The 18,955-nt window shown below is 39.3% G+C and overlaps 2 long non-coding RNA genes across 2 annotated transcripts; one reads left to right on the forward strand and one right to left on the reverse strand.

Moving 5' to 3' along the window:
* The first annotated feature begins 6,031 nt into the window (after positions 1 to 6,031).
* LOC307014838 lies at positions 6,032 to 8,156 on the forward strand. Its single transcript, XR_013801329.1, has 2 exons — positions 6,032 to 7,836; positions 8,057 to 8,156. It is a non-coding gene; the product is annotated as an uncharacterized lncRNA (long non-coding RNA).
* Positions 8,157 to 8,806: 650 nt separating this feature from the next.
* Positions 8,807 to 11,527, reverse strand: LOC307014837. Its single transcript, XR_013801328.1, has 2 exons — positions 10,889 to 11,527; positions 8,807 to 8,993 (listed from the first exon to the last, which is right to left on the reverse strand). It is a non-coding gene; the product is annotated as an uncharacterized lncRNA (long non-coding RNA).
* Between the last annotated feature and the right edge of the window lie 7,428 nt (positions 11,528 to 18,955).

Raw genomic sequence — 18,955 nt, forward strand, 5'->3', positions numbered from 1 at the left:
TAGTTTGCTTTATGCAGTATATTTTTTGTAATATTGTTGGGGTGTTTTTACACAGTACAGTAGATTGAAGTAAATCAATTTATACATTAAGATAAGATAAGATGGACCTTTATTAATCCCTGTGGGGAAATTCAGTTGTTCAAACAGCAACAGGGTAAGAGTGAAAAACAGGATAGCACAGATTCACACAGATGAATAAAATCAAAAATAAGATGAGCGATAAAAATAATAATAATGAGAAACTATGAAATAAGAAATGAATAAAACTAAAATATAATTATCATATCATATTATAATGTATTGTATTATTAAGTAATATCATACATTAACCCCATTATAGCAGATGCCACATTGAATGGATGAACACATTTATGCATCAATAATTACAACAGAGTATTTCTAAATACAAGTTGTAAAAATACAATATGTATTTAATATCAATAACATAATGATTCATTTCAGATGATAATACTTTTCAGGGTTAGGTCCGGTCTGACAGCGCATAGCTCTCTGCTGAAGATCACTGCTGCTCTAAACAAAGTCAAAAATCCTACATCCAAACGGAATAAATATAATTAATTATTATTAATACGTTAAGTCTTGTTCATTGTTTTTCACTTTTATTAAATGTTTGATATTTCCGGCACAGACCCTTTCATACCGGCAATGCGCGATAGAAACAACAGAAAGTGCGACAATTTAAAGAGCCTGTGACAGCATCCCAACAACTGTTGTGCAATGAAATATTGGGCTACTAGTCATCTCGAACCATCAGTTTCAGTGACGTGCGGTGAGGTTCATGGCTGGTGAGGCACTGACTCTTTCAGAGTCAGATTTACAAATATTATATTTTGACCTTAATCGAAATATTCGGCTATTTTCAAAAGCTTTTTTAATCTGATGCTTCAATTAATTTTAAACAGACCGTTCAACAAAAGGATACCCAACATCTAAATATTGGATTGTTCTTTCTTAGTAAGATCCCATTTTCATTACAATTGTGGTCTTACCTTGACTTGAAGATGAAGTCCATGCTATCCTTCTGGACAACAATCTCTATTACTTTTTTTGTAAAAGTCCTCCTTATCTTCCTGTAATTTGAAAAGTCTAGCTTGTTGTTTGTGTCTACCGTCTCTGCGTAGAATAACAGTAGCAACAAGAACCTGTGGGCTCATGTGCGCCCCCTTCAGTGCGGCAGAGGTTATGGCTGCCTCCCCTGGTGCTTTTTTCATTGCCGTTGTATGATGAGACCAGCGAGCCTAAATATCATATATACGTGAAATAAGTTATTTAGAGACTATGGATGGCGAGGATAAATGTAATAAAGGGATCTACAAACATTACATTGGTGACCTACAGTGAGATGGTAACAGGCATGCGCAGGGGTGCCACCAGGGATTTTGGGCCCCGTGAAAAGATATCAAATTGGGCCCCCCCCACCACCAGGCCCAGGCCACGCCAACCAAGCACAATTGCTAACCACACCTCCAGAACCCAACCCACTCATTTATGCTTTAAATAACTCCACCTGTACAGGCTTGCATCTATCTTGTAGTCCAATACTAACCGCACAATATTTACTGACACTGAGCTGTGAAAATATAACACTGTGCAGACGTGCAACATTCTGCTGCAGTATAATTCACTATTTGTTATAACACTAACATTCCTGACAATAAATATCAATAGTCATCTTTTATGGTGTACATGCCTAACACTAACATTTATGAATGGAACATTCTCAACATGAATGCATAAATCCAAATAAATATAACTTAAATATACATGACTTCTTAAATTAAAATAAAGCGAACATTACCACCAACAAAATCATTTATAAAATGCTATAACACAAAAAATAACATAAGCAGCAGATTTTAAAATTAAATATACATACCAACTACAAAATATGCAGGTATTAAAGTGGAATACAACGGAAATGGAAATGAAAAGGCCTTATGGTGGTGCCAAATCAGAGCCTATTACCTTTTCTCAGTCTTTTTTTTACAGCTTCCTCACTTTGTCTGTCCTTTTCCTCACTTTGTCTGTCCCTTTCTGTACACCTTCTCTTGTCTTCACTGGAGCCTTCATCCTCATCATCTACACTGGTACTGCCACTGGCACTGTCACTTTCCTTCACCTTTTCCTCCACTTCCACACACCTTCCTGACAAAACTGAAGAGGGCCCTGGCTCTGTAGAGTGTACATGACACATATGATAATATATTCTTTAATATTAGTATTAATATCATAACCAAAATGTTGGTGATTAACATTTTATTTACCTAATACAGACTGATCACTCAACGCTTCAAACATCCTAAATAGACTAAAAGCAGTTTTTTGTCTTATATAGATCAGTGGCTATGTGGGAAAATTCTGTGTTTGAAATGTATAATTTAAATTAGATGTTAGCTTTTTGTTTTGATATATATATGTGTTGTATTCCAGTCTCCCTTCAGATATGTTAAGTGGCATGTCATTCAACACAATGCTGCTCACCTCCTTCAGTTGGGAGCAAATCTGGTTCAGGTTCAGCCTTATAGGGGGACAGGGCTGCTGAGCCTGAAGATGGATCTGTTGGTCCTGGCACCAGGGGGAGGGACAACTGATTTAGAATAGCTGATAAACATGTACCTGCATTTAATGTCAGCTAAAAGAGCAGTGAAATGAAAAACCTCTGAATTTTCTGTGAAGATATTAACAGTAGCCTACTTAATGTCAGCTTAGTAAAAGAAAACATTACAATTTACAATGGACTACGCTTAGCTAACAGACTAAATTCCACCACTCATGGACCACACCCACCGCATCCCTCCTCACATGCTTTCACTCTGCTAGAAAAGTGCTGCGTTTGGAGGCAGGAGTCTTAGGACCAAACCATTACATGTAAATAGCGGGGGATATACAGAGGCTTTGGATAATTAACTTTTGGAAGAAAATAAGTTAAATGAATCGTAAGTTTAGTGAGTAGCCTACTACGCAATATAACGTTATATTAATGTTAATTATTGATGAAAGGTTACTTAATTTTTTTCTTCTTAATGTTCTAAACATTTTGGGGCCCCCTGCTAGTCATGGGCCCTTAGAATCGTCCTAACCTTTCACCCCCTTACGGTGCCCCTGGGCATGCGCTTAGTGCCCGCGCTCCAGCCAGTTTCTGTGGGGTGACGCATTCTGAGGTGAGGCAGAGCTCATCTGTGCCTCACCTCACCCCACAGTAACTGGCTTGAGCGCGCTCACAAAATAAGTTCCCACGTTAAATTAGTGCCCGCGCTCCAGCAAATGCCTATGGGCTTACGAGAGGCAGAGCTCGTCCCGGCCTCACTTCTCATCGCTACCCGTAGTTGTAGCGGAGCTCGGCAAATTTGCTGATTTTGACTTTAAAAAGACTCATTTTGAAGTTTTGGGGGAAGCTGGAAGTGACGTCAATGCGGGAACGCTTCACTGTGCGGCAAGAGAACCAAACACGGACAACGTTTGTTGTCATGCGTAGAAATGGTGAATTACTGAGTTTAGGCACGTTAATAACGTTTTAATGAAGTTGACTACAGTATATTCATATTTGTCAGTGCTTTCATGTCAATTCGTGGAACATAAACATAAATGATCGTGGTGAAGATGATGATTAAATTAGGATTAAAAATCGGTAGTGAGAGCTGCTGAATTTCCTCCCGTAGGATGTGATATAAAAACAAATCGATTATTTTTGTAGTTGTAAACTCAAGTGGATGAAACTACATTTATTAGTGCTTTCATGTCAATTCGGCGAAAATATGATACATTAAATGATCGTGAGGAAGATGATTTAAAAATTGTTTGTTTGAGCCGGTCTGCATTTCCTGATCAGAAAACAAAGCGATGCTTTTTGTAGTTGTAGTACACCAACATGGATTAAATGTGTGTTTTTTTTACCACAATGTTGGGGAAATTAATGGATAAAATGCATGGATTATTATTATTATTATTATTATTATTATTATTATTATTATTATTATTATTATTATTATTCCCACTCCGGTCGGGACACTAGGTCCACCGTTCCCCCAGCAGCGAGGCTCCCCCCGTTGACAGTTTACGTGGGCTGGGCTGGGTGCAGTGGCGGACTGGCCATCTTGTCGGTCAAAATGCATCTTACGTTTCTAACTTGCAATATCATTATTTCCGCTCTCTTCACTCCAGAAGAGCGATCTCCCTGTGTCTCTCTGTGTGCGGGGGCGGGGCCTAACAGACATGCTGCAGCGAACACAAACCTACAGACTGGGGGTTGGGAGATCACAGGAGGGGGGTGGGGGGAGCTGTGGAATGTGAGCATCCCCCTTGGGAGACTTACTCCACATATTCCGATGGCCAATTAGCTTTAAACAAAGAGTTTGCAACATGGGGGGTGGGGGCTTCTCAAAAGAGAAAATGCAGATATAATTCACTCTCTCGACTCGCTGGTATCTCGAGCTGAGCGCTCATTGGTGGTTTGTACCCACTGCTGATGAAACTCTCCATTGGCTCGCCAAAAGTTTGTTGTTGTTTTGTGTCAGTTTTACGTCGCCACTTCCATTCACATTTTTCATCATTGTTCCACAATGTTTATCATGAAATTAATATCCATATATTTTATACTATACTACATACCTGCCAACCCTACCGATTTGGGCGGTAGTCTACCGCTTTTGACACGTTTCTACCGCATACCGACTTAGCTGGCTTTCCCTACCGATTTTCAATCTTCCCAAACTATAACAAATAAAAATGACACTCCATAGACACTGGAATCGACTTTTGGTGGAAACCGTTTGCAGCGTGATCGCATCATACAAACAGTAGTCCTCTGTGTTTCTGAAAGAGAAACAACGTGCAGACCGGGGGTAACGCTGCGGGAAAGGCAGCGTTACCCCAGACGAGGCATTTGAGTCCTGCAGGATTTCCCCGTTAATATCAGTGTCTCGAAAACACATGTTGGCGACTGAAAGACATCCAGTGTTTGGTCTTTTCCGGAAGCATCCTTCAGTGTCTCAACTGAAAGAGGAACACAAACACACACAAAATATAATGCAATTTTGAGATTTGGGGATATTTATCTCCCATTCTTTCACTTTTTCTGACATTTTCAACACCAAACATGTCGTTAATGTGTTTAGTGAACTACAGCAATCTGAAAGCCTGTACATTATTCATATCACACTTTATCAGTATAAAAATGCAGGAAATGACTTTTTTAATGCAGTATTTTCTGATTTATGGCGCAACACAAAGATATTTAGCTCTGTGCAAACCTTTGACTGTAATATGTCAACAACATGAAACAAGAATATGAACCTGGCTTTATCCAATGTTCACACAAGAGTTCTACATCCTGACACATCCTTCATCTACACTGTCTCAACTGAAAGAGGACCAGAAACACATTAAGAATATAATAAAATGTGGAGACTTTGGGATATTTATCTCCCATTCTTTTAGTTTTCGGGAATTTTACAGACCAGACATGTCGTTGATGTCACTGTTTACCAAACTACCACTTTTTCTGAAAAATGCATAAAATTATGCAATATATTTTAAATACATGGTTTATACATGTGATTACTGGGGTTCCATTTCTTCTGATTACCTAATTTGGGCATGCACATTTGCCACGCGCAAACCTACCTCTTTTGGATTTGGAAAGGTTGGCATGTATGCTATACTTGCACTGCTTACCGTTTTCATACTTTATATATCTTAGCATATTCATAAACACTTTTAATACTGCTCAGAGGCTGCTGTGTATATATAGTGTATTCATACCCCTCACTGTTTATTCATCATTCAATTAATTCTATATTTTATTCTGTAGATTGTGTACATTACTTTTCACTTTACTGCTTGTTGCACCGTTAGAAGCTAAACTGCATTTCGTTGTCTCAGTACCTGTAATCTGTGCAATAACAATAAAGCAGGCATCTTTATTGTGGCCTCAACAATCAAGTTCTAAGTAGTGCAATATGAAATAAAAACAACTACACTCTTTTGGCAGTGTTGTGGTGCCGAGAGATGGGAGTCGGAGGCGGGCTATCAAAGGTACAAGCTAGACTTTTATTTAGCGTCTGAAAACCATTGTAAACAACTTCATGCCCGGGAAGCGAAGACCGGCGGAAACAGGAAGTCCGGTTCATTAAAATGTCCGTGCAGAACAATACCCCAACCCATAGATCCGTGGGTGAATAATGTCAATCACCACAGTGTACACATGAACAACAACTACACTATTTTGGCAGTGTAACAATTAAGCAAGAACTACACTCTTTTGGCAGTAAGAATTAGATAAATAATAAAAGGTCAGACTGACACTGAAGACAAACAAACTATTTTCAGCAATCAATCTGTTTAGTTGACTCTGGGTGACATGTGGCGATTTTAAAAAATCGTTTTTTGGCTGTTTAGATGGTGTTGCTCCATCTGGGTCACTGCCGGTGGTGGAGACGGTGGGGTCTTTGGCGACTTCAGGAGATCGGCATTGCTGTTATTCGATGTGGACAATGCTTTCTGTCCTGCACACAGTTTACATTTGACCGTAATATTTTGTCCGTCCTTTATCCCCACAAATTGAAAATAGTGGTTATATCTCCAAGTTGTAAATGCGCTGCTGCTCTCTCTGATACTTGCATCTGCCATAGTGTGTGTGTGCTAGTGGTGGCCGTTGCCGTGTATGTGTGTGTGTTAGCCTTAGCAAGTGTTTGTGTGTCTGTTTATCTTCCCCATAGAGAGGCGAAGTCCCTCCCCTTCCGGGAGCCTCCATGGGACCCCGGAAGCGGAAAATTATACATAGAAGTCAATGGAGAGAGAAAAGTTATCTTTTGATCCCGTTTGAATTGTGCCACGAATGACACATATGATGTTTGTCAATCTTAAACAATCATTTCCATGCAAAAAAAGTCACAGTTTGTCGTAAAACTGCTGAAATATAAGACTATGAATAATACGCAACTAGAAAGACTACAAATCCCAAATGCATTCTGGGTCGCGTAAGTGATGTCATAGGCGATAATGCTCCAAGACTGGTTGTGACTCGCAAAGCAAAGAGGAAGAAGAAGACTGATTTATTCCCTCCAATAAATATAAGAGATTGCTCCAATAAATTCACTTTTACAAGATGCCTGTGTGCTTTGTACGAGGTTGTAATCACAAAAGAGATCATACCACTTGCTCGTTCTATCGCTTCCCGTCTGATGAAAGGACCAGGAGTCGTTGGACCAAACATATCAGGTAATATACATGTTTTGCATGGAACATAGTCAAGTTAGCTACCTAGCTAGTAGCGAGCATGTTAGTTAGCATTATATTACATTACTTAGCCTTGTCATTTGTATTAGCCTTAACACGAAGTAAACCGAAATGTTAAACAGTAAGAGTATTCATGATGGTAAGTATTTTGTGAAACATTTGAAGAGTAGCCTATCGCCCCCTCCACCAGGTGCTAAGGGGGCGGGAGGTAGGCTAACCCCACATTAGTATCAGCGATCTTTTCTACTTAATGCTATCTGCACAAATGGTTAACATTGACCATTAAAAGATCAGGCAGTTCAGGGAGAGTCGAAGGAAGGCAGGCAGCTTTGCATGACATTCTTCTGGATGTGTTTCATTGTGATGATAGTGAGAGTGAGTCAATCTGTTTGTTGGAAAGACAGTAGTTGAGTGATTACTGAGAGAAAATTATTAAAAGAGATAATTATTCAGTGTTGTTACTTTAAAGTGTTGTTACTGACCTTTTTCTCTTTTATTTTCTTTACCTCACCTGTAACTGCTGAGACCCTGAGGAACAAGCACACTGGACTGACCTGCTCTGGCAACCTGATTTCCACTGTACGTAATAGTATTTGGTTATGGTATATTATTTATATACATCAAAGGCACAATGCACCCCCCAGAGACACACATGTATTGAGTGTGATATTTTGCATTGGTCATGTGAAATCATCTTTACATACTAGAAAACTGTAGGAGCGGCAACTTGTTTTGAAATTGAATTTTTAATATCCGATAATAAAGTTGATCTGTTTTCTTTATTCTTCTCTCTTCCCAGCTCCATCCATCACCATTCTCTGTTCCTGCAGGTCCTGCTTGCTAATCAATATTCATATTTTTTTACACAATTACAAATAAAGTCAATGTATTGTATGACATGAAGTTGTGCTTCATTCTGAGTCAATAATAAATTCATTCTGCCTTCAGCTGCAAAATTATTGTGGACTGCACTGACATCCATGTAGCTGCCCCCCAGTAAGATGAACCAAGCAAAGTTGACATACTCAACATACAGCTGTACTCTTAAGTTTACATGAAGAATTTGTGAAATATTGGTAATAACAGGTTTAAATGATTATTAGTAATTAATTATATAATTTTCTCATCGTAGATGAGCAGACAGGGAGCAGATGAGAAAAGCAGAATATGCAGCTGCCATTTTCCACATGGAAAAGAGAAAGGGCCAAGTGTATTTGAGTGGACAAAAGAGAAATCCCAAATACGAAAAATAAAATTATACAATTTACAGATATGTATACAAATAAATATATATCCTTTATACACCATGTATAATGATGGTGTATGATGTAGAAGGAAGTGTGGTAGATAACAAGTAAATATAGAGTTACATACAGATCCATGTTACAGCAAAAGATGGAATAACTAAGAAGCACGCAGTATAATAATAATTACACGCAACAATTAAATAACTGCTCAGCATCTCCACCACAATCCCAATCTGCTGTGTCCTGTTTTCCTCCCCTCTGCATAACACCCCATCACACATACGAAACACAACGCAGAGTCCGAGGGTGTTAAGAGTATGTTTATTTAAATGTCCTCCTCTCTACTGGCCAACACAGGGAGCATATGCTGGGTGTAGAATTGTTCCAGGAGGAGGAGATTTCCATGCCATGCAGGGTCTTTGGGGATGGGGAGGATGATCGCCTCCATCGTGGTCCACAGCAGCAGAGACTCCGGTCTGTGATGTGCAGCTGTTATATAATATACAATACATTTTTTTGAAAAACATTTGATCAAAAAATAAAGATTTGGTCAGGATCTAGAATCAGTGTGTAGTTTATTAATTAATCAATGCTCTCTACATTAGGAAAACACATACCAGTGTACCAGAGGGAGTCACACACAGCTGTGCCTAGATAACCAAACAAATTGACAACAGGGATGCAAACTCATCAGGTATGAAAAAGGTGACAAGGATCCGAGCCCCCTGACCCCACAGAATATCGGCTTTAAAATTAGGAATAACAGGATTTTAGCAGTCAGAACAACTAAAGCAGCAGTGTTAATATTAACAGAAACGCCATAGAGTCACATCTAATAGAAATATATAAAAAGCATTTATTTTAATTGTGTAGCAGTCAGTTTATAATTTTGGCAGCACTGTTGAGCATTTTGAAAATGTATTTTCATGCCTCTGTGCAAGGCTTAGTCTTTCTATCTTTATAGCCACTGGTGTAAAGTAACCAAGTTCATAAACTCAACAAGTACTATACTTGGGCACAATTTTGAGATACTTGTACTTTACTTAAGTATTTCAATGTTTTGCTACTTTGTACTTCTACTCCACTACAGTTCAGAGGTAAATGGTGTACTTTTACTCCACTACATGTATGTAATACCTTTAGTTACTTTACAGATGTGGATGAATGATGTGAAATATAATCAAGTGTTAAATCAGACTTTAGTTCCACCTGGAGTAAATCCAAAAGCTACCCTGCCTGCAGTATACAAAGTCATTCAAACTAGCTGCACCTTTACCAGCTTTGATAACACTTTAATGATCAGTCATTATAAAACATATCATATTATTCTGAAATGGACCAATCTGCAAAATGACTACTTTTACTGTCGCTACTTTCACTATATTTTGATAATAATAATGTTCTACTTTTACTTGAGGAACATTTGGAATGCAGGACTTTTACTGTAACATAGTATTCCTACACTCTGGTACTTCTACTTTTACTCAAGTACAAGAACTGAGTACTTCTACTTTTAATCAATTTCAAGATATATACTTATACCACCTCTGTTTATAGCCTATGAAAAAAACGATTAGAAGACGAAGGCTAAAGCTAACGTTAGCAGATAGTGACAATGTATGCTAGTTAGCTAGCTCAACGATAATATTGCGAAGGGGAAAAAAAACTTTTCAGTGCATATCACGCTCTGCCGCTCCGACAGGGAGCTCTACTCTGAACACCTGAACGGCCCGTTCTAACAGCTGTTCACCAGCGGTCCAGTCTGTGCCACAGTGACTCCGGACGCACAGTTAATATTAACGAACGCACCGTAGGTAATGTAGCTGCTGAAGCTAGACCATCATCGCCGAGCAGCAGAGGCTTATTATACATCATGAGCAGAGCCGACAGGCAGGAAGACTCGAGCACACAGCTCGCGCTTCATTATAATATATAAAAAAAAGCTCGCGGCCGCACATTAATCCGGGTCCCAGACCCCCTCCCATACCCCAAAAATATTTTTATTGCAGATCTACAGGAATCATAAAAACGACCTATTTTGGATTCAAAACGGAGAATTTCGCCGAAAGGTGACAAGTTTGCATCCCTGGACAAGATAACCAAAATCCTTGAATCTACACACAGCAAATAAACTCAAATGACACAACGAGATGTAAAAAGGAGATCACACATATAGTCGATATAGAACTGGCCGCTTCAATCTGAAGAGCAACTAAAACAAAACACGGGAGTGTATCTTGTTCTTGTGAACACTAATGTTATCCACAGCATACACAGACACCACAAAGTTCTTAAGGAGAAAACTAGTTGCTAAAACAAAACACGTTAGTGTACCTTGTTAGCTAGCTGACATTAACCTTAGACATTGCACTCATATTACTCACTGAAACCTTGTAAAGCCGGTCCCGCATGCTGGCTCTTACAGAACCGCTCCCTTTCGTGTATGTACAGCTCTCAACATGCCCAGACTTGTAGTGATTTTCACCTCTTTTTATACTTTTTCGCCTCATTCTGAAAGAAACAGGTGAAATTTACTAACGTGACAGCCATCTTTGTGATGGTGACGCGTATTGTGCGAGACCAGAGACCTGTAGTTCACTGAGCGGTTTCACACAAAAAAAATTGTAACTTCACAGTTTTACGACACATTTTTATTTTTTTGACTTGCAAAATGTTCTTTTAATTTGACAAACATCATATGTGTCATTCGTGGCACAATTCAAACGGGATCGAAAGATGACTTTTCTCTCTCCATTGACGTCAATGTATAATTTTCCGCTTCCGGGGTCCCATGGGTCGGAAGTAGATGGGCGGGACTTCGCCTCTCTATAAGGCAACTCTGTCTCTGATTGGCTTACCCTGAAATGTTACCCCGCGTTAACCAATCATCACTCCTCTCTGGTCACTTTCACTTTTCCATGGTACTGTGAGAGGACATCGCTGTATTCACCTGTAAATTACATCCGCAGGGAGATTGGGTTCAGTTGGATCACATAATGTAACGCAGTAACGCACCCATTTAAATCACAGTAACTATAACGGCGTTACTGAATGGGAATAGTTAACTAGTAACGTTATTAGTTACCGCAAAAGGTAGTTGTGTGCTTTAGTTTGTAACACGTTAGTCCCAACACTGGTAAACACACACCTGATCACCTGAGAGCTACCGTTTCATTCAGACTGTTTAAAAAAAAAAATGGTCTGATTTTAACAACTCAATGTGTGATTGTTATAGCAGTAATATTAGACACTAATAATACAGTAAACTATTAACACTGTACATATTATTGTTTGCCCGTGGGATTAGGATTATCGGTAGTGAGAGCCGTGCTGCATTTTCCTCCGGTCGGATGTGATATAAAAACAAAGCGATTATTTTTGTTGTTGTAAACTCACGTGGATTAAACTTCATGTATTAGTGCATTCATTTCAATTCGCAAACATATGATACATTAAATGATCGTGAGGATGATGATTGAAAATCGTTTGTTTGAGCCGGGCTTTATTTCCTGATGAAAAAACAGCGATGGTTTTGTACTTACACCTACGTGAATTAAACAACATTATTTTGTTAAATAAAAACATGGTGATGTTTTGTAAATGATTATATGTCTCTTATTTAGCACATAATATGATCCTATCCATGACATATGGATCTTAACAAATATCCGCTACATCAGACACCTGTAGATCTATCAGCTGTTTATTTCACATGAGTTCCAGTGTGGCAGCTTTTCACGGCTCCCCCTGGTGGATCCATTGCAGCTGGTTTCATTAAAATTACATTTATTTATCAAGGGGGCGTATCAAGTCCTGCGGGGGGGTTTTCCTTTTCAGCAGGGGCCCACCCCGTGCAGATCACGGACCCGCATGGGTAGGCGTCTGAAATGAAACGCTACATCTGTACAGTGTACCCCTTCACTTTTTCTACATTTTTTTACGTTACAGCCTTATTTAAATTTGAATTAAATTCTACACACAATACCCCATAATGACAGAGTGAAAACTGTTTTTAAATCTATCTAGATTTAATCTAGGTCAGGGTTGCTCAATACCTCGATCTCAAAGGTAGTGTGGGTAGATCGCATGGCATTTTAAAGTTAGCCTATCATCCATCCTTACTATGGCATTTGCCACTTGATTGACGTACAGGTAAGCCAGTCTGAATTGTATTGTGCCAAACGGGTTCATGCAGTTATGAGGGGGCCTCACCTCCTCATCTGAAGCGCAAATGTGGCGGCCCTGTAGGTAGATCATTTGGGCATGGTCATTTTAAAAGTAGCTCCCAAGCTGAAAAAGTGTTGGCACCCCTGCTCTAGGTGTACCATGTGGGCTTTCATGTGCCTTTTGCTGAGGAGTGGCTTCCTTCTAGCCATAAAGGCCTGATTGGTGGAGTGCTGCACAGATGGTTGTCCTTCTAGAAGGTTCTCCCATCTCCACAGAGGAACATTGGAGCTCTGTCAGTGACCATCGGGTTCTTGGTCACCTCTCTGACTAACGCCCTTCTCCCCCGATGTTCAGTTTGGTATGGGCGGCAAGCTCTAGGAAGAGCCCTGGTGGTTTCAAACATCTTCCATTTTCAAATGATGGAAACATCTGTGCTCGTTGGGGCTTTCAATGCTGCCGACATTTTTCTGTACCCTTCCCCAGATCTGTGCCTTGATACGATCCTGTCTCTGAGCTCTACAGACAATTCCCTGGACCTCATGACTTGGTTTGTGCTCTGATATGCACTGTCAACTGTGGGACCTTATATAGACAGGTGTGTTCCTTTCCAAGTCATGTCCAATCAATTGAATTGGTAACACTTTATTTTGATAGTCCATAGTTAACACTCTATAAGTCATCAGTTGACATTCAACAACAATGTTTTAACAGAAAAGTAACATGCATTCAACTAACTGCCAGTAGAATATACATTAACCATTAGTTGATGATCAACAGATAAGCAACTAAAGTTTAGTTGACTATTACATTAAGCATTAGTTGATGATCAACAGATAAGCAACTAAAGTTTAGTTGACTATTACATTAATCATCAGTTGATGATCAACAGATAAGCAACTAAAGTTCAGTTGACTATTACATTAACCATTAGTTGATGATCAACAGATAAGCAACTAAAGTTCAGTTGACTATTACATTAATCATCAGTTGATGATCAACAGATAAGCAACTAAAGTTCAGTTGACTATTACATTAACCATTAGTTGATGATCAACAGATAAGCAACTAAAGTTCAGTTGACTATTACATTAATCATTAGTTGATGATCAACAGATAAGCAACTAAAGTTCAGTTGACTATTACATTAAGCATTAGTTGATGATCAACAGATAAGCAACATTAGAGTTTAGTTGACTATTACATTAAGCATTAGTTGATGATCAACAGATAAGCAACTTTAGAGCTTAGTTGACTATCTGTTGATCGTCAACTAATCTAGAGTTGACTATTAGTATACTTATAGTAGGTTCTCCACTAAGCGTTTGTAGGCATGTGTTAGGACTATCCAATTAAAGTGAAAAACAGTTGAGAACAGTAGAAAGTCTATAACCTATCAACAGAATACTCATCCACTAATTATATGCAACAGACATGGGAATAAAGCTAAATGTTTTGCACAACTGATCACGAACACTGGATAACTGAAGTCAATACCAGGCTATAAAGCACAGTAGAACAAACACTATACACAGCATATCAGAGAAAGAAAGCTTTTTTATTTTAATAATATACTACAAGTAAAAACACTGAACAGTTGTGAAATGGTAAAAAATAAAGTTTGAAACACATTATCTACCAGCTGGTATTCAATACCAGGCAAACGAAAAAAAATCACTGCACTGCAGATTTGTACAGTTTAATAACTATAAATTAGGGCTGTCAAGTTAACGCGTTAATAACGCGTTAACGCAAAAATAAATTAATGCCACTAATTATTTTAACGCAATTAACGCATGTGTATTTTTTGTCCTCGGCCGCCCCGTAGTTTCAGAGTGCATCGTACATCGCGATGCATCTTATAAATCGAGAAATGTCCACACCTCTAATGCTCATCTACTATGGCTGTTTGAGCTGAACCTGTAATGAATAATGAAATATAAATAATGTTCTCCCCAGTTTTTACCACCAATATGTTTTTTATCAATAAATAGCCAATTATCTAACTAGATTTGCACACTGCGCATACAGGCACACTACCTAGTACCTAATATAAAATACAACACATGTTCTAAAACAAATGGGAAGTCACACACATTCATCCAAGTTGTAGTCCCTTTTCAAGAGAAAATATGTGAGAAACACTATGGCTCACCCTGCAACTAAGACACTGCACACAATACACACCACAACAATTATTGGGGGTCAATAACATTTATTGACATTGATGTATTCTTTATTGTTCAGTGTCTTCCATCTCAGATGTGGTGAGAAGATATCGGCGTGTCCTTAAAATGGTGCAGAGAGGCTTCAGGATGACCAAAGCTTTTAAGAAAGCTCATGTTTCCAGGAATGCTGTGAAAGACACTGCAGCAATTGCTGAAGTATTCCTGGTGGACAAAAGTGTCCTAGACCAGTTTAAGGGTAAAACCACACTTATAAAATCAGCCCAACTCTGTCAGAAAGAAATAGTCGGTGAACTGGCAGAAAAGATTGCTGAAATGAAAAGCAACAAAGAGCTCATCCCCTTTTCTGTCAGGTAATTCTGAATGTGGGTTGAGCGTTGTTGTTGTTGTGGGGGGGGAGTTTTTTCATTTTGGAAAGCTACTTTGGGGAAGTTTTTTGGCGACCTGTTAATAATTATGTTTAGATGTCCTTTAGTAGGATTGAATGTGGTTCACAACTGTTCAGTTTTTACTTGTAGTATATTATTAAAATAAAAAAGCTTTCTTTCTCTGATATGCTGTGTATAGTGTTTGTTCTACTGTGCTTTATAGTCTGGTATTGACTTCAGTTCTCATTCGTAACACTCCGTTTGATGTCTCACTATGGGATGCGCCTCATCGCGGAGCAAACAGAAGCATCAATCTCATTATGCCAATCCTGATTGGCTTGTGATCTTGACGTCAGCGTCAGGGAATCTAACCCCTATAAGTAGCTTGCGCTACGCCGCATGCATCATTCAAACACCTCTTCTCGCTTCAGAGCACATCTCTATTGGTAGCCGGGCTAGCTCACACAGTCCACAGACGGAACCAAGCTGTCCAAGCTAACTTCGGTCGACGGGCGCTCGCCGGCTACTTCCATATATACTTCTGCAAGAAGGCTGTTAATACTAACACACCAGTTAGTGTTGCAATCTACCTTGCCGTTTCTTTCTTCGAAATTAAAGGTAAGGTTTTGATTTTTCAAGCTGGTAACATACCTGTTACTAACTTGCCTTTCCTCACTACCGACACCAAGGTAGCGGGGATGGTTTTTTCTTTTTCTCTCTCACACCAGAGGAGGGGAAGATAAAAAGGGTATAGAGAACCGCAGTGACGCGTCGTAAAACCCGGAAGTAAACTTCTTCCGGTTCCTTCGCGAAAAACCAATGCAAATTCTCCATAGGATTTTGGAAAATAGCTCGAAATAAGGTCTGTGGTTGACACACATTTAAGAGAGGGATCACGTTTTGTTCAGCCGGATAATCTCCACATGTCAACCCTACTTTCATAATTTTTGAATCATAAATCTAGTCGCCAGAAGCAAAATGCTAACGTTATGCTATAAACGAACTACATTCAGTACAGCAGCAGGGTCGCACGACTTCAACGTCACGCCAACTTAAGATCGTTTCAACTGACTTGCACTGAAACTGCACTAAGAACACTTTAAATATATTATTAACATTTTAAACTGTATACCCCGGTTATCTAGGCCCGTTTTGTTTTGTTTTATGTATACATGTCACACTGTGGGAAACGATATTTCGTTATTTCTGGATGTATAACACATGTAGAATTTTTGACAATAAAGCTGAATTTGACTTTCGCGTGCTTGCATATTTTAACAATGCTTTTCATTTTAGCCACACTGAATTTAACTAGAAGTCATGGCTGTGTCAATTACCAGTCTGATATCGTTTTACAAAGATGACAAGAGTGTAGATAGAGGAGAGAACCACTACAAGTCAGGACACGTTACAGTGCAGCCTAGATGAAGGTGTGCTTACCGGTGTTGTCAGGGCTAGCGTGAGGGACAAGGTTTATAGTGTCGGTGAGTAGTGATAGCAAGAGTACCGTTAACCTAGAGTTAATTTATTCACATTAATTCCCATCAACAAATCAATTGTATGTGTCACATGAAATCTTTATTAGGCAAGGCAAGGCAAGTTTATTTATATAGCACTTTTCAACACAAGGCAATTCAAAGTGCTTTACAAAAAATGAAAGACATTAAGAAAATGGCATTTAAAATCAGTCATTAAAAAGAAAAGCCAATAAAAGAAACATTAAAAGAAAAAATACATGGATAAAAGTTACAGTGCAGTCTAAGATATGAATAGTTCGATTAAAAGCAGCGACAAAAAGAAAGGTCTTCAGCCTGGATTTAAAAGTAGTAAGAGTTGCAGCGGACCTGCAGGTTTCTGGGAGTTTGTTCCAGATATTTGGAGCATAATAACTGTACGCTGCTTTACCATGTTTAGTTCTGACTCTGGGGACAGAAAGTTGACCAGTCCCTGAAGACCTGAGAGATCTGGATGGTTCATAATTTAGCAGGATGTCAGAAATGCATTTTGGTCCTAAACCATTCAGTGCTTTATAAACAGCAGCAGTATTTTGAAATCTATTCTTTGACAAACAGGAAGCCAGTGTAAAGACTTCAGAACTGGAGCGATGTGATCCACTTTCTTAGTGTTGGTAAGGACTCGAGCAGCGGTGTTCTGAATCAGCTGCAGCTTTCTAATAGATGTTTTAGTGAGACCTGTGAAGACACCATTGCAGTAGTCCAGTCTACTGAAGATAAAAGCATGGACACGTTTTTCCAAATCCTGCTGTGACATTAGTCTTTTAATCCGAGATATGTTCTTTAGGTGATAGTAAGCTGATTTAGTAACTGTTTTAATGTTACTGTTGAAACCAATAACTAATTTAACCCGCTGACAAGAGAGCCCACCTCCGAAGATCGTGACTGGCTGAGGGACAGACTCGGGGGCAGGTTCTCAGGAATTTCTTGGCTTCTCTCCCCCGAGCCAAAAGAGGAACACTACAGCTTGGAAACACTTACTGTTCCTGAAATTATCAAATCTCTTGGGCTTCTGGGACCTGAGGCAATTGCGGCAAGCATGGCATTGTCTGAAGAGCAACAGAGGGCAATTCAGGTGGCTACCACTGGTCAGCGAACCAACCCAAACTGGCATTTGTTCAGGAAAGGAAGGTTGACTGCCAGCAACTTTGGAGCTGTCCTGAGGTCAAAGCGTGTGACTGCTTCCTTTATTGCCAGGGTGCTAGGGCAACAACAGGCCCTTGATTGTGTTTTGTCTGTACAGTGGGGGACTATGAATGAATGTGAGGGCGTCAGGGCATTCACCACTGCAACTCAGATGCAGGTCCATGAGTCAGATTTGTGGCTCTCCCTATCAGGATTGTTGGGGGCATCTCCAGATGGTCTGGTAGGGTCTTCCGCTGTGCTGGAGGTAAAGTGTCCCTACGGAGCCAGGGAAATGACAATTAGTGAAGCAATGCAAATCAAGGGCTTCTGTGTCAGTAAGGAAGGAGAAACATTCAGCCTGCGTGAGGAACATCCTTACTGGCACCAAGTGCAAGGTCAGCTTCACCTCACTGCAAGGAAGAAGAAATAAAACAATTGTGAATTGTTTTAATTTACATTTACTCGCCTTTGCAATGTTGTGGTTGTTAGAGTGTTAGGTTTCCTATCAGCTCGTCTGTTGGGAAGATATAAAATATTAGTTTCATGGAAGTCACACCGTCACATATACTGTAAGAGCATTAAGACATACAGTACATAGGCTAAAACAAAACATCTAAAGATATAACCTTTGAAGTATTATTTGGATTATTTGAAGGATTAAAGTAACGTTTTATTGCAGGAAAGTTCAATCTGGTGTATTCATTTTAATGTCACCTCATATATAGAATGTGTGTTAAACTTGTGATTTCTGCATTGAGTGACTTCTTCCTAGCAGATACCAAGAAGAGGCCTCTAGGGTCTCTCTGTTAATTATCAATAGTCCTTGCAATCAACAGGGGAATTCCCGGATACATTTTCAGATATAAGGCAGTTAAAGTCTTGTAGAATTAATGTTTATCTCCTACACATCCTGCAGGCCTTGAGACTTGGGTCACCCAGCAGTAAATGAGATAAAGGTCCTTTTGAGCTTATCAATAACATGTATTCATTCCTAGTAAGCTGACTTTGGGGTGAAGGGAAGTTCAGGGAAGCCATTAAGCGATAAGAACAATTAACTTCTGTTAAAGATACATGATAGGATGTTTGTGTGTGTT

The sequence above is a fragment of the Notothenia rossii genome, assembly GCF_949606895.1.
Source record: "Notothenia rossii genome assembly, chromosome: 8".
Classification (NCBI taxonomy): domain Eukaryota; kingdom Metazoa; phylum Chordata; class Actinopteri; order Perciformes; family Nototheniidae; genus Notothenia; species Notothenia rossii.